We start from the raw sequence: 14,728 nt of genomic DNA on the forward strand, positions 1-14,728 counted from the left end.
TTTCTCTTCACAGATGAGTTTACAATATCCAATCTGGTACAGGTATTCTGGTGAAGAATTAAACATAGCTATTCTATTTGGACATGCTACAACATAGTGTTCTCTTTTGCTGATGTTTAGCTCCTATCCTCCCACTGTGGTTTCCCTTCCCAAGCACAGGTGCCCTTATCTAGGACGTTTCTCTATAGGGGCTTGTTTATGGGCGTATCTTATACGCACCACTTCACATTCTCAATCTCAATACCTATCTCGCGTCCTATTTCTCTCTCTCTCTTTTCACCTCTTTCTCTTAACTTCCTCCTCTCATGTTTTCACACTCCTCCCCGTTCTCTCACTAGCCCCACTTTCTCGTTCTCTTAAGCTCACTTTCAGTTTATTCCTGTCTGTTTTTACTGTTTACACTTTTTTAGGTTTGGCCCATACCGTGGCATTAAAGTTGAGCACATACACAGACTTGCAAACTCACGCTGTGCCATAGAACATAATAAATTATTGGCATACTTTGCATGCGCACCCAGTGAAAAAAATGTGACCACAAACAGGATACCAAGGTGAGCAGGAAACCCTTGCCCAGAATATGGTTCTGACAACTGCAGAGCCTGCACGTTTGTAAACTGTTGTGAAATGGCAACCTCCTCACGACACAGGAGGCACTCCCGGGTACTGTTTGTTCAGTTGGGTAGGGCAGGTGCCACTGCTCAGGCAGTACTGGCGTTCTATATGCTTTCATTCGCGCTCTCTCCTTGCAGACACTACAGCAAGAACACCAGATAATAAATTGTACCCAAATATTCCAAAACTGAAGTTAGAATAATAAGTATTGTATCTTCTAATATGTGTCCCTATTTCTTTGCCTCAACTCCGAATACGACTATTCCAGAAGTCCCACCCCTTCCACAAAACACATCCCTTTCAAGGCCCCTCCTCCTCTGCTATAATATCACACAGGGGAAAAGTTCAAGCTTGAGCTAGGCTGTTGCTAAACAGCTCTGTGGCTGCAACGGGAGCAGAGTCGCCTCCAATGCCAATACTGAGCAGAGCCTGGATGCTGCAGATCAAGAGACCATAGTGCATCAGCGGAATTTTGTGCGGATCCCTGTACTAGGATAACCGCGGCAGGTAAGACATGAGGTGCACTGGCAGAGCTGTTTGTTGTCCTCAGGCCACGACTGAAATGGCCAGCTTATTAATGTGCGGAGCCCAGTACCGGGAGAGCAGGGGTTGCTACATTTTGCTGCTGAGGTCAATTGGCAGAACTGTGTGTAGATCCCAATATGGAAATATCGGTGCCTCTCAGAGGTTAGGAATGCGGTGCGTTGGCAGAGTTAGGGGAACCTGGATACCGACATAGCAGGAAATCCTGTGTCCGAGGGTTTAGGTGCGTCTGCAGGTGGGCGTGTCATCAAGGCAAGCTCGAGCCTCGCAAGGCCCAGGCAAGGTCTGGCCATTAGAAGAATGAGCCACAGCCCAGCCAGACCGCTAATTTATCAGCACCTTTATCATGCTTTTTTGTAAAAGAGAAAAAAATAGCATCCTTTATAATGGAGAGATGACATTACATAATACGAGAACAAATGTAAAGTGATATGAGCGTTTTAATTCCTCCACAGAACTCACAATTTTATTTAAGTACAGAATTAGAAAGGGCAGCTGTGTCTAGTAGACACGATGGGTCTAACAATGGACTGACTTGTTCTTTGGCTCGTGGGACCAAGACAGACCCATAGTTTGGCTCTTTTACGTAAATATGGTGGATCTGCCCTCCTCTGGGTGAGGGCACAGTTAGCGGCAATGCTAATATAGCATCAGATGCTACAGGTCAGTTGGCTGAGGTGCTTTGGCGGAGCTGTGTGTCCCCACAGCATTGAAATGGCAAGGTATGCTGTCAGTAAGATTTTATGTGTCTTGCCAGATCTGTGCGTGTTGGCGTCAGTAGTAGAAAAACAGAGTCGAGTTTACAGTGCAGAACTGGCGTTCATTGGTGTAACTGTGTGTTGGCTACCCCACGCCACTAGCCATAGGTCCTGGAAGTAGGGATGGGGATGCTGCAGCACTCCCAAAATAACCATGCTATCCTTCAGAAGATGTCATAGTAACAAAGATGCCTTTATAGTTTGTTTACATCTTGTCTCATTTGCAGTGCGTTCAAAGACAGAGGTCAAATTTCACTTTATGTCTTCTGACAAATTGCTACTTATCCTTTTCAAAGGATGTTGCTGTTTATTTTTTTCTCTGACTGCAAAGTGAGAGGATTTTGCAAAGTGAACTTTGTGACAATCTTGCAAGACACTTTACTTAGTGAGGCGCAAATGATGAAGATGTGCTAAAACAAGTTTTCCACACATTATCATTTGGATTTCAGATTGTTTAACCAGTCAAACTATATGGTTCCAAATGTGGAAGCCATTTTGACAGAAAAAGTGCTGTCTGTAAATGACAATGAGCTATCTCACCATGCTTTAGTGATACTGAGACAGTGTGCTCCAAAACGCACCATCAGACAAATATTACACCCTTACCGCTTTCCTGCTGAAAGGGTGTGGCACATTTGCTGTGCTTGGTCTTTGTGTGACTCTTGGATTTTCACAATCCCTATGACTTCAATGAAGCAACATTGATGACAGCACCCCACTCCGAAAATTGTTCCATAACCCCGCTACTAGCTATGCTAGACAAGGCACAGTTGTGATTCAGAGAAGGTGGGGGTTTGCAGATCTGAATTAAGATGTACTGGTAGACAGGTTTCTGGGTCCCAGTCCTGGATAACTGAGAGAGATGCAGATCATGATTGCTGGTCTTTGTAAGATACGAGTATTGCCGGCTTTGGCACAGTTCAAAATTGTGAAAGCGCTACATTTTCAGCACTGGAATTGAGTCTGAGCACTCACAGGTTGGGGTCAAATTAAATCAGGGATGAACTGTCGAACCAAAAGGCGCCTTAACAAAATTGCTCAGTTGAAGCCTCCCAGTGCCACCTGCAAATAAGCTCATGAACTGGTGAGAGTGAAAGAGGCACTAGGCGGTGCTCAGGGCTTTTAAAATCAGCCTCTAAGGGCTCCAGACCACTGGGGAGATACCTGATGGAATAAATGCTGTGTTCGACTCTGAATAAAACCAGGAGTGACTTGATAAAGGATGAATGGAAAATGTGTCCTTAAATGACCTGAAAGAATGGCAACAAGCAACAAAGTGATGGGTGAACAGTCGAATTAATCTCAGCCACTGGTGATTGCTGCCCAGGTCAGCTACAGCCCACTGAAAAGGTCCGACTAAGCCCCAAATGGTCCGATGTTGCTTGTTTACCGTTCAGAGGGAAACCTTGCCTGGCAGTTCGGATGAAAACGCTTCTTTTACAGCAGAATTAAGGCTGATTTGCATTTGGCTGGTCAATGTTTGAAGTAGTATATTGGTCAAAAAAGGATGGAATGGAAAATGGCTCCAAGTAATTTTACCAGCGGCTAAGATTAATTCAAGCATTCCACACACCACTTTAATGTTTTATTCACGGAGACACTGGCAAGAACACCGAAGCTTTGTGATAGGAAAATGCTAATTCTCTCCATTCACACGTCAGCTGAGCTGTCATTGTTATGTTATGTTACCTGTGTGGTGCAGTGGCACCCTACCTTTCGGGTGGTATACAGGTTATGGGCGCTGCCCTTTACAGAGACTTAATGGCAATGATGGGGCTGTTCTTTAAAGTTGATTTAATTTCCTAAAATTTCACAGAGCGTAAAATGAGGGGCGTGTGGATCTTGCAGTTTCTATATTCTGGCGTTTCTTAGAAGTTATACTAAGTAACTAATACATGAGGTTTGAAATGACAAAGAAGCTGCACGAAAAGCTTCACTTCGGCTCTCACGCCTTGAACCCTGACAAGACATTTAAATGTGTGCCATGGTAAGCATTCAATGTGCTAAAAATATGTGGTTTGTGTAATTATTTAGTCATAAAATACCTTAATCCGGCAGAAAAACAGTAGCATTATCCAGTTAGAAGTATATCAGTCCTGCTGATAGCATTAGTACTGTCTCCATGCGACATATGTCCCCCTGGAAAGAAATGTTGAACCAGCCCTTTTAAAAGTATGTGAGCTCTTTTGGAAAATACTGGCATTGTCCCACTGAACGAATGGCAGGCAGCCTTGCTGAGGAATGGTGGCAGCATATGACAGGTTCATCCATAGGGGCGTAGCTTCGGGGGGGGGGGGGGAGGGGGTTGTTTGGGGTGTTGCACTCCCCTAATAAATGTATTTACTGATAAACAGTTAGGCACAGTTGCTTTCAGTCGGGTTTAGTTAAAAGTTTGTCGAATTTCAACAGGAATTTGTACATACACAAAGACAAAAACACACACACACTTTCCCTCTCCACTTTGAAAGTCCTAAAAAATGTGGGTTATTTTACAAAACATATATGGCCCATATTTATACTTTTTTAGCGCCGCATTTGCGCCGCTTTTTGACGCAAAAACGGCGCAAACTTGCAAAATACAATTGGATTTTGCAAGTTTGCGCCGTTTTTGCGTCAAAAAGCGGCGCAAATGCGGCGCTAAAAAGTATAAATATGGGCCTTAGCTTTTTTACGAAGTAAGCCATTCAAGTCAAACTTGTAATGCATTCAGTTTACATGAATGGACCTTGCATTTCCAGGGACATCTGGATAAAAACGAGAACAGAAATAATGCCCAGTCTAATCAACGAACTGTAAAGCTGGGCCTTCGTCGGTGCAAACCAAAGCAGCTAATTACAGCGGTGTCGCCACTGAATTCTATTTGCTTGATTTAATGCAGCCTTTTTAACTGAAATGGTTACCATTACATCACAGCGCCCAATATGTGCAATTCAAAGTAAGTTGCTCCTCTCTTGAAACCTTACGCTTTACAAACTCTTTTCCAAAGTCACCTTACCGAGCACAGATGTTTAAATGGATGTGTTTCCACAGTTAAGGGAATGTACGTTTTGACTTACTGAAGCTGTTACTAGCCTTTAGCAGTCTGACTGGCTGGCTGTGAAGTGCTGGAAGTGTCCATCACAGTTTCCAGAGGTGTATGTGTGCTGTAACACTCGAAGACCAACGGGTTTGTGTTTTGGCGGGCTGCATGTATTAAAGTACTGGGCTCAGGTCATGATGTGGTGCAGTGGAGGAACTGCAGGCACCCCAATACTGGACGAGTGGGGTGTGCAGATGTGTACTGAGGTTCGGTTGCAGAGTTGTGCATGTATAATAGTACAACAGGAGCGGGCACAGCTGGAGATTACGGTGCATTTTCAAATGGGTGTATTCCCCAGTTCATGAATAGAGGGGTACAGCATAGTGTCAAGACTAATGTCTTCAGGCTGAGCTACAGCTGTGTGTCAGTGCTGGGATAGAAATAGTGCAATCAGTTGTGCGATAAAGAAATAAAGTTGGCATTGTACCGCTAAAGTTCAAAAGTTACTGCCCCAGATATAGTATGAGCTTCGAAGTTAAACATTGGCCAGAGTAAACAATGGAAGAATTGTCACGCTACTTCTGTCTTTCTCATTGGACTTAGTTGAAACACTCTTCAGGTGTGCTATCTAACCCTTTAAGATCTATTCGCTGCCGAATGAGGTGAGATGGAAAGACGGGTCCGGGACCAATCACGTTGTGTCCACAATCTGCTGCTTCAGTGCGACTTCTAAAAGTACCTCTGCTCTCCGACCCTTCTTACTAGCCACCGCTGAACTCCCTCAGCGACCCCTACTGAGTTGTCGCTCTGGTCACGTGTACCTCGTGAGGTACGGACTGCTGCTATGGTAGTCAGCAATAATCATGGTTCCAAGGACGCCTCGCGCCTTGGAGCCGAGGTGCCACTGAAGCAGCAGCACATTTATTGTGATGGCGCTGGGAAAGGGCAAGTGCGAGTGCTTAGGATTCTTTATTGCAGTGCGACTGCACCAGCTGCATATTTATTTTTGTGCAGTTGGCACTGCGAGAGAGGAAGTGTTGGCTTTTAGGGTTCTTTTATCAATGCCTGCCAAGTAGACCTCTGGCCAACTCAAACTAGGGAGGTGCTTTTAGCACACTACCCTTTGCTCTCGAGATAAGTTTGGAGTGACATTTCCACTCCCACTTTAAAGTACCATCATGCTTTGGTATCTGCTCGGAATGTATGATCCCTGCTATTGTAGTCTGCTCTTTACGCTTGTGTTAGGATACTCGGGCCTGATTTTGAGTTTGGCAGATGTGGACAAGTCGTTAAAACCATTTGTTTAACCATTGGCTTCCTAGGTGGTCCGTCTGTTAGATTTACAGCAGCCACTGCTCTGGTCACCATATCTCGAGTATAATTTATGTTGATGGAAACATGGCAGTTCATCCTCTACATGTACCTGTGTTAGAGGATGTTACAAATGGGGTCTCTAGTTGGCTGTGAGTTTACACCTTGTCGAAGTAGGGACCCTCACTCTAGTCAGCTGATACACAGCTCAGATAACCCCTGCTCACCTCCTTGGTAGCTTGGCACATGCAGTCAGGCTGATTTCAGAGGCAATGTGTAAAGTATTTTTTACAAACACACACAGTAACACAGTGAAAACACCAGAAAAGTACTACACATCAGTTTAGAAAAATAATCAATATTTATCTAAATCATACAAAACCAACACAACAAAAATCCAACATACACAAGCAAAGATATGACTTTTTAAATTAAAAAGAGTCTTAATCCATAGAAATCAATGGAGCGTTGTTTTAGCACAACGTACCTGGTATGCATCAAAAATAAAGCTGCATGGGTGAGCATGCATCGGAAAAGCAAGTAATGCATCAATCCCTTACACGCAAGTGAGGCGGTGCATCAATTCTTCACCCGGTAAGCAATTTGTTGGTTTCCGGACAAGCAGCCTCAGGGCCGTGCACTGATGTTGAAGATTTTGAAGCTCAGGGGCGATGTGTGGAATTTGTGAATGCACAGCAGCAATGAATCCACACTGAGCTGGTGATGTGTCAATTTCACTGGCTGTGTAAAATTTTCAGCCGCAGTGCAGGTGCTGCATCGATTTTTCTGCCGCTTGGATCCGGTGCTTGGATTTTTACCTTGGATTCACCAACTTCTTTCAAGGGCCAAGGGACTGGATGTGGCACCACCTCTCAAGCCAGGGGCTTAGCAAGAAAGCCCAGGTGCTGACAGATTAAGGGGGTCATTCTGACCCTGGCGGCCGGTGACCGCCAGGGTCACCGACCACGGGAGCACCGCCAACAGGCTGGCGGTGCTCCCAAGGGCATTCTGACCGCAGCGGTTCAGCCGCGGTCAGAAAGGGTAAACCGGCGGTCTCCCGCCGGTTTACCGCTGCCCGATTGAATCCTCCATGGCGGCGGAGCGCGCTCCGCCGCCATGGGGATTCAGACACCCCCTACCGCCATCCTGTTCATGGCGGGAAACCCGCCATGAACAGGATGGCGGTAGGGGGTGCCGCGGGGCCCCTGGGGGCCCCTGCAGTGCCCATGCCAATGGCATGGGCACTGCAGGGGCCCCCGTAAGAGGGCCCCACAAAGTATTTCAGTGTCTGCTTTGCAGACACTGAAATACGCGATGGGTGCAACTGCACCCGTCGCACCCCTGCAACTACGCCGGCTCAATTCTGAGCCGGCATCCACGTTGCAGGGGCATTTCCGCTGTGCCGGCGGGCGCTCTTTTGGAGAGCGCCCGCCGGCCCAGCGGAAATGTTTGAATGGCCGCCGCGGTCTTTTGACCGCGGTGCGGTCATTTGTCGGCGGGACCTTGGCGGACGGCCTCCGCCGTCCGCCAAGGTCTGAATCAGGCCCTAAGTCTTTGATGGCCCTGAGACTTCAGAACAGGGGGCAAGCTCAGTCCAAGCCCTTGGAGAAACTTCACAAGTAGGATTTCAGAAAGAAAAGTCTAGCCCTTTCCCTCTTAAGGCAGAAGCAGAAGCAGCGGGCCAGCACAGCAAAGCAACAGGCAGAGAGACACGTCCTTCTCAAGCATCAAGCTCTTCTCCTTGGCAGAGGTTCCTCTTGAGCCAGAAGTAATCTAAAGTTGTGGGGTCAGTAGTCCAATACTTATACTAATTTCTGCAAACTTCAAAAGAACGTCTTTGTGATGCCCAAGACCGCGCTTCATCCTTGCCCTGCTCCAGCCACACTCTAGGGGGTTGGAGACAGTATTGTGTGAGGTCGGGCACATCCCTTTCAATTGCAGATGTCAGCTCCTCCCTCACACCCTAGCCCAGGAAGACTCATCAGGATAACAAGTGACATTTTCAAACTCACAATCTAAAAACCCACTACCAAAAGATGTATTTGTATTTTGTGAGTTCAGAGACCCCAAACCCAATATCTCCATTTGCTCCTAATGGGAAACCTCTCTTAAAAGGTATTTAAAGGCAATCCCCATGTTAACCTATGCGAGAGATAGGCCTTGCAATAGTGAAAACCGAATTTGGCAGTGTTAGACCTGACATGCCTTAGGGTGGTCACCCCTAACTTTTTGCCTGCCTCCCTCCACTTTTTGGACTCTGCGCACTTTACCACTGCTAACCAGTGCTAAAGTGCATATGCTCTCTCCCTTTTTTAAACATGGTAACTTTGGTTCATACCTGATTGGACTAATTAATTTACTTATAGGTCCCTAGTAATGTGCACTATATGTGCCTAGGGCCTGTAGATTAAATGCTACTAGTGGGCCTGCAGCACTGGTTGTGCCACCCACTTAAGTAGCCCCCTTAACCTTGTCTCAGGCCTGACATTGCAAGGCCTGTGTGTGCAGTTTCCATGCCACTTCGCATTTAAAAGTACTTGCCAAGCTTAGAACTCCCCTTTTTCTACATATAAATCACCCCTAATGTGTGCCCTAGGTAACCCCTAGAGCAGGGTGCTGTGTGGGTAAAAGGCAGGACATGTACCTGTGTAGTTATATGTCTTGGTAGTGTAAAACTCCTAAATTCGTTTTTACACTACTATGAGGCCTGCTCCCTTCATAGGCTAGGCTAACATTGGGGCTGCCCTCATACATTGTTGAAGTGGCAGCTGCTGATCTGAAAGGAGCAGGAAGGTCATATTTAGTATGGCCAGAATGGTAATACAAAATCCTGCTGACTGGTGAAGTCGGATTTAATATTACTATTCTAGAAATGCCACTTTTAGAAAGTGAGCATTTCTTTGCACTCAAATCTTTCTGTGCTTTACAATCCACGTCTGGCTGGGCTTGGTTGACAGCTCCTTGTGCATTCACTCAGACACACCCCAAACACAGGGTACTCAACCTCACTTGCATACATCTGCATTTTGAATGGGTCTTCCTGGGCTGGGAGGGTGGAGGGCCTGCTCTCACACAAAGGACTGCCACACCCCCTACTGGGACCCTGGCAGACAGGATTGAACTGAAGGGGACCTGGTGCACTTCTTAGCCACTCTTTGAAGTCTCCCCCACTTCAAAGGCACAATTGGGTATAAAACAGGGCCTCTGCCCTACCTCATCAGACACTTGCTGGAGAAGAAACCTGAACCAGAAACTACATCCTGCCAAGACGAACTGCCTGGCTGCTCAAAGGACTCACCTGTCTGCTTTATACAAAGGACTGCTGCCTTGCTGTTGGCCTGCTGCCTTGCTGAACTCTTGTCTGGCTGTGAAAGTGCTCTCCAAGGGCTTGGATAGAGCTTGCCTCCTGTTCCCTGAAGTCTCAGGACCAAAAAGACTGCTCTCGAAATTTTTGACGCACAGCTTGTTCGGCGGCAAGAAAAACGCCGCACACCGACGCTGATCGACGCGACGCCTTCGGGACTACCGGAACTTCGACGCACGGCCTTGCAAGGACAACGCCGCCCGTCCTCCAGAGGAGAAATCGACACAACGCCTGCCGTGAGAGCGAAACTTCGACGCACAGCCCCGCAGAACGACGCGCAGCCTGGAAAACAAGCAGGAGAATGCACGCACAGACCCGGGACATCTGGTAATCCCCGCGATCCACAGAAAGAGACTGTCCGCGCGCCGGAAACGACGCACCACTTCCCCGCGTGAAAAATAACGACGCAAGTCCGTGTGTGCTGGGGAGAAATCGATGCACACACCATTTTTCCACGTATCTCTTCTTCTGCGGCCCTCTGCAGAGACTTTCCACTCCAAACCAGGTAATTTGTGCTTGAAAGAGACTTTGGGGGTCATTCCGACCCCGGCGGGCGGTGGGCGCTGCCCGCCGGGCAGAGACCCCCAGAAGACCGCACCGCGGTCAAATGACCGCGGCGGTCATTCTGACTTTCCCGCTGGGGCAGCGGGCGACCGCCAAAAGGCCGCCCGCCGGCCCAGCGGGACAGACCCAGCAACGATGAAGCCGGCTCCGAATGGAGCCAGCGGAGTTGCTGGGGTGCGACGGGTGCAGTGGCACCCGTCGCGATTTTCAGTGTCTGCCAAGCAATGACCGCCAGGGTCAGAATGACCCCCTTTGTTTGCTTTTTAAAGACTTAAGACACTTTATATCACTTTTCAGTGATATCTTTACAAATTCACATTGCAACTTTATTCGTTTTGACCTAAAATATTATATATTTTTCTAAACACTGTGTGGTGTATTTGTGTGGTGCTATATGGTGGTATTGTATGATTTATTGCACAAATACTTTACACATTGCCTTCTAAGTTAAGCCTGACTGCTCGTGCCAAGCTACCAGAGGGTCAGCACAGGCTAATTTTGGATTGTGTGTGACTTACCCTGACTAGAGTGAGGGTTCTTGCTTGGACAGAGGGTAACCTGACTGCCAACCAAAAACCCAATTTCTAACATTGGTGATCAGCGGTGAGGATAGGACTTGTATTTGTGCAGTGACATACAGTAGCTAAGTATTTCACTACCTACCCACAGTTGAAGGTCAACTTGATTTTTATGTCTTTTTGCAAATTCGTTTTTTTCCTGACAATTTTCAAAAACTAAATCCTCACTCAACATGTCTCTGACTGGGTCTCAAATGGGAGACTTTGACCTAGTCCTGTTGGATACATATACGGTCAAACAGCTAAGAGGGTTCTGCAGGGCAATGAGGGTACCCACCCAAGGGGGCTCCAAAAAGGAGGACTTTCAAGTGGCGCTGAGTGCCTGGGTAGAAGCCCATTTAGAAGAGGATGATGAGGAAGAGGAGCCAGAAAATGGCCCCTCAGAGGATTTGTTGCTATCTGTGGATGATGTTACCACTGCAATTGTGTCCCCTTCCAGACCAGGGAGCAGTGTCTCTGTGCAAAGCCTGACCACAGAGGAAAGGGAGTTCCAATTGCAAATGGCAAAACTGAAAATTGAGGCTCAACAAGAGGAAAGAAAGGCAGAGAGAGAAGCCAAGCAAGCTGAGGCTGAAAGAGCAGCAAAACAGATTGAAGCTGAAAGAGCAGCCAAACAGATTGAAGTTGAAGCTGAAAGGGCAGCCAAACAAGCTGAAGCTGAAAGATCAGCCAAGTAGGTGGAAGCTGAAAGAGCTTTGGCTGAAAAGAAACTATTGTTGGCTCATAAACTGAGTCTCAAGGAGCTGGAGATCAAGGCGAGACAGTCTGAATCCAGCAATAATGGTGGCAGCATACAGACAGGACCTGCTGGAGAAAAGAAGGTTTGTGTACCCAAAAATGTGGTGCCCAGTTTTGTGGTGGGAGATGACATAGATAAATGGTTAGCTGCTTATGAAGTTGCACTAAGGGCTCATGAGGTTCCTGAAGGGCAATGGGGGGTAGCTATGTGGGGTTATGTGCCGCCATTGGGGAGGGACACACTTCTCACATTGGATCAACCTGATCAAAGCACATACCCACTTCAGAAAGCCACTTTACTTGCCAAGTTTGGGCTGACCCCTGAGGGATACCGTCAGAGGTTCAGGGACAGCACCAAACAAACCACACAAACATGGGTAGATTTCTTTGACTTTTCCAGTAAGGCACTGAATGGATGGGTGCGGGGCAACAAAGTAGATAATTATAAAGGGCTATATGACTTGATTCTGAGAGAGCATATACTCAATGTTACCTATACAGAGTTGCGCCAGCACTTGGTAGATAGTAAGCTGACTGATCCCAGGAAGCTTGCTGAGGAGGCGGACCTCTGGGTTAGCACCAGAGTGTCCAAAAAGGTACCTGGGGGGGACACCCACAAAAGTGGTCAGGGTTCCCAACAGAAGAAAGAGGGGGAGATAAACTTACAGATAAGGAACTCTCAAAAGGCCCCCAAAAGAATTCCCAGGGTGGGGGTGGCAACCATTCCTTTTCCAGATTTGGGAAAAAGCCAGGGACATATGATAGGTCAGGGAAATCCAACCCCAAATGCATGGAGTGTTACCAGTATGGTCACTATAAAGGCGACCCCCAGTGCTCCAAGAGGGCACCGTCCACTACCGGACAGACACCTGGGTTGACTAGTGTAGCGCTTGGGGGGGAGATGGGCCCAGCTAGCTTTGGGGAGCAGTTAGAGATTTCCCTAGTGTCCCTGGGAGAAAGAGAAATGGGGCCCAAAGCCCACATGCCCCGAAATACTTCCAAGTACAGGCAGTGGGTCACCATTAATGGGCAGAAGGTGGAAGCTCTGCGTGACACAGGAGCCAGTATGACTACTATCCAGAGTCAGCTGGTGTCAACAGAGCAGATAGTCCCCAATACATTCCACCAGGTCATAGTCGCTAACAATCGTGAGAGTCACCTACCGGTGGCTCTGGTTCCCTTTGAGTGGGGGGGGGGTCTCTGGTACTCTGAAAGTAGCTGTGAGTCCTACCATGCCTGTAGATTGTCTGTTAGGCAATGATCTTGAGCATACTGCTTGGAAAGAAGTAGAGCTCAGATCTCACCTGGAGATATTAGGGTTACCTGAGTGGGTCTGCATGACCACACGGTCCATGGCTGACCGAGAGGGAAGTCAAGGGCATCTGGAGCCTGGAACAAGGGCCCAGAGAGCTGCCAAGAGGAGGGGCAAGGGGCGCGGGACACCGCCAGAAACAGGCTGGCGGGAAGGCGGTCGGAATCCCCATGGCGGATACCCTGGGCCAGCGGGAAACCGGCGGGAAACCGCCGGCTCCCCTTTTCTGACTGCGGCTTCACCGCCGTAGTCAGAATCGCCCAGGAAGCACCGCCAGCCTGTTGGCGGTGCTTCCGCCGCCCTCCGCCATGGCGGTCATGGACCGCCAGGGGCAGAATGACCCCCTTTGTTTGCTTTTTAAAGACTTAAGACACTTTATATCACTTTCAGTGATATCTTTACAAATTCACATTGCAACTTTATTCGTTTTGACCTACAATTATCCTGATAAATATTATATATTTTTCTAAACACTGTGTGGTGTATTTTTGTGGTGCTATATTGTGGTATTGTATGATTTATTGCACAAATACTTTACACATTGCCTTCTAAGTTAAGCCTGACTGCTCGTGCCAAGCTACCAGAGGGTTGGCACAGGCTAATTTTGGATTGTGTGTGACTTACCCTGACTAGAGTGAGGGTTCTTGCTTGGACAGAGGGTAACCTGACTGCCAACCAAAAAACCCATTTCTAACATTGGTGATCAGCGGTGAGTATAGGACTTGTATTCGTGCAGTGACATACAGTAGCTAAGTATTTCACTACCTACCCACAGTTGAAGGTCAACTTGATTTTTATCTCTTTTTGCAAATTCGTTTTTTCCTGACAATTTTCAAAAACGAAATCCTCACTCAACATGTCTCTGACTGGGTCTCAAATGGGAGACTTTGACCTAGTCCTGTTGGATACATATACGGTCAAACAGCTAAGAGGGTTCTGCAGGGCAATGAGGGTACCCACCCAAGGGGGCTCCAAAAAGGAGGACTTTCAAGTGGCGCTGAGTGCCTGGGCAGAAGCCCATTTAGAAGAGGATGACGAGGAAGAGGAGCCAGAAAATGACCCCTCAGAGGATTTGTTGCTATCTGTGGATGATGTTACCACTGCAATGGTGCCCCCTTCCAGACCAGGGAGCAGTGTCTCTGTGCAAAGCCTGACCGCAGAGGAAAGGAGAGAGGAAAGGGAGTTCAAATTGCAAATGGCAAAAATGAAAATTGAGGCTCAATAGGAGGAAAGAAAGGCAGAGAGAGAAGCCAAGCAAGCTGAGGCTGAAAGAGCAGCCAAACAGATTGAAGCTGAAAGAGCAGCCAAACAGATTGAAGGTGAAGCTGAAAGGGCAGCCAAACAAGCTGAAGCTGAAAGAGCAGCCAAACAGGTGGAAGCTGAAAGAGCTTTGGCTGAAAAGAAACTATTGTTGGCTCATGAACTGAGTCTCAAGGAGCTGGAGATCAAGGCGAGACAGTCTGAATCCAGCAATAATGGTGGCAGCATACAGACAGGACCTGCTGGAGAAAAGAAGGTTCGTATACCCAAAAATGTGGTGCCCAGTTTTGTGGTGGGAGATGACATAGATAAATGGTTAGCTGCTTATGAAGTTGCACTAAGGGCTCATGAGGTTCCTGAAGGGCAATGGGGGGTAGCTATGTGGGGTTATGTGCCGCCATTGGGAAGGGACACACTTCTCACATTGGATCAACCGATCAAAGCACATACCCACTTCAGAAAGCCACTTTACTTGCCAAGTTTGGGCTGACCCCTGAGTGATACCGTCAGAGGTTCAGGGACAGCACCAAACAAACCACACAAACATGGGTAGATTTCGTTGACTTTTCCAGTAAGGCACTGAATGGATGGGTGCAAGGCAACAAAGTAGATAATTATAAAGGGCTATATGACTTGATTCTGAGAGAGCATATACTCAATGTTACCTAT

The 14,728-nt window shown here is 47.5% G+C and overlaps 1 protein-coding gene across 3 annotated transcripts in view; it reads left to right on the forward strand.

The window, feature by feature from the left end:
* Positions 1–920: 920 nt before the first annotated feature.
* The window catches only part of LOC138304172 (sulfotransferase 1C4-like), a 239,774-nt gene continuing 225,966 nt past the window's right edge, over positions 921–14,728 (forward strand). Inside the window, exon 1 of one of the 3 annotated variants that reach the window (XM_069244004.1) lies at positions 921–1,119. The gene's annotated coding sequence lies outside the window, so the exon portion shown is untranslated. The remainder of the gene's footprint in view (positions 1,120–14,728) is intronic. The other 2 variants (XM_069244003.1, XM_069244001.1) reach the window with 2 other exon arrangements.

The sequence above is a fragment of the Pleurodeles waltl genome, chromosome 7 (assembly GCF_031143425.1).
Source record: "Pleurodeles waltl isolate 20211129_DDA chromosome 7, aPleWal1.hap1.20221129, whole genome shotgun sequence".
NCBI classification, from domain to species: Eukaryota; Metazoa; Chordata; class Amphibia; order Caudata; family Salamandridae; genus Pleurodeles; species Pleurodeles waltl.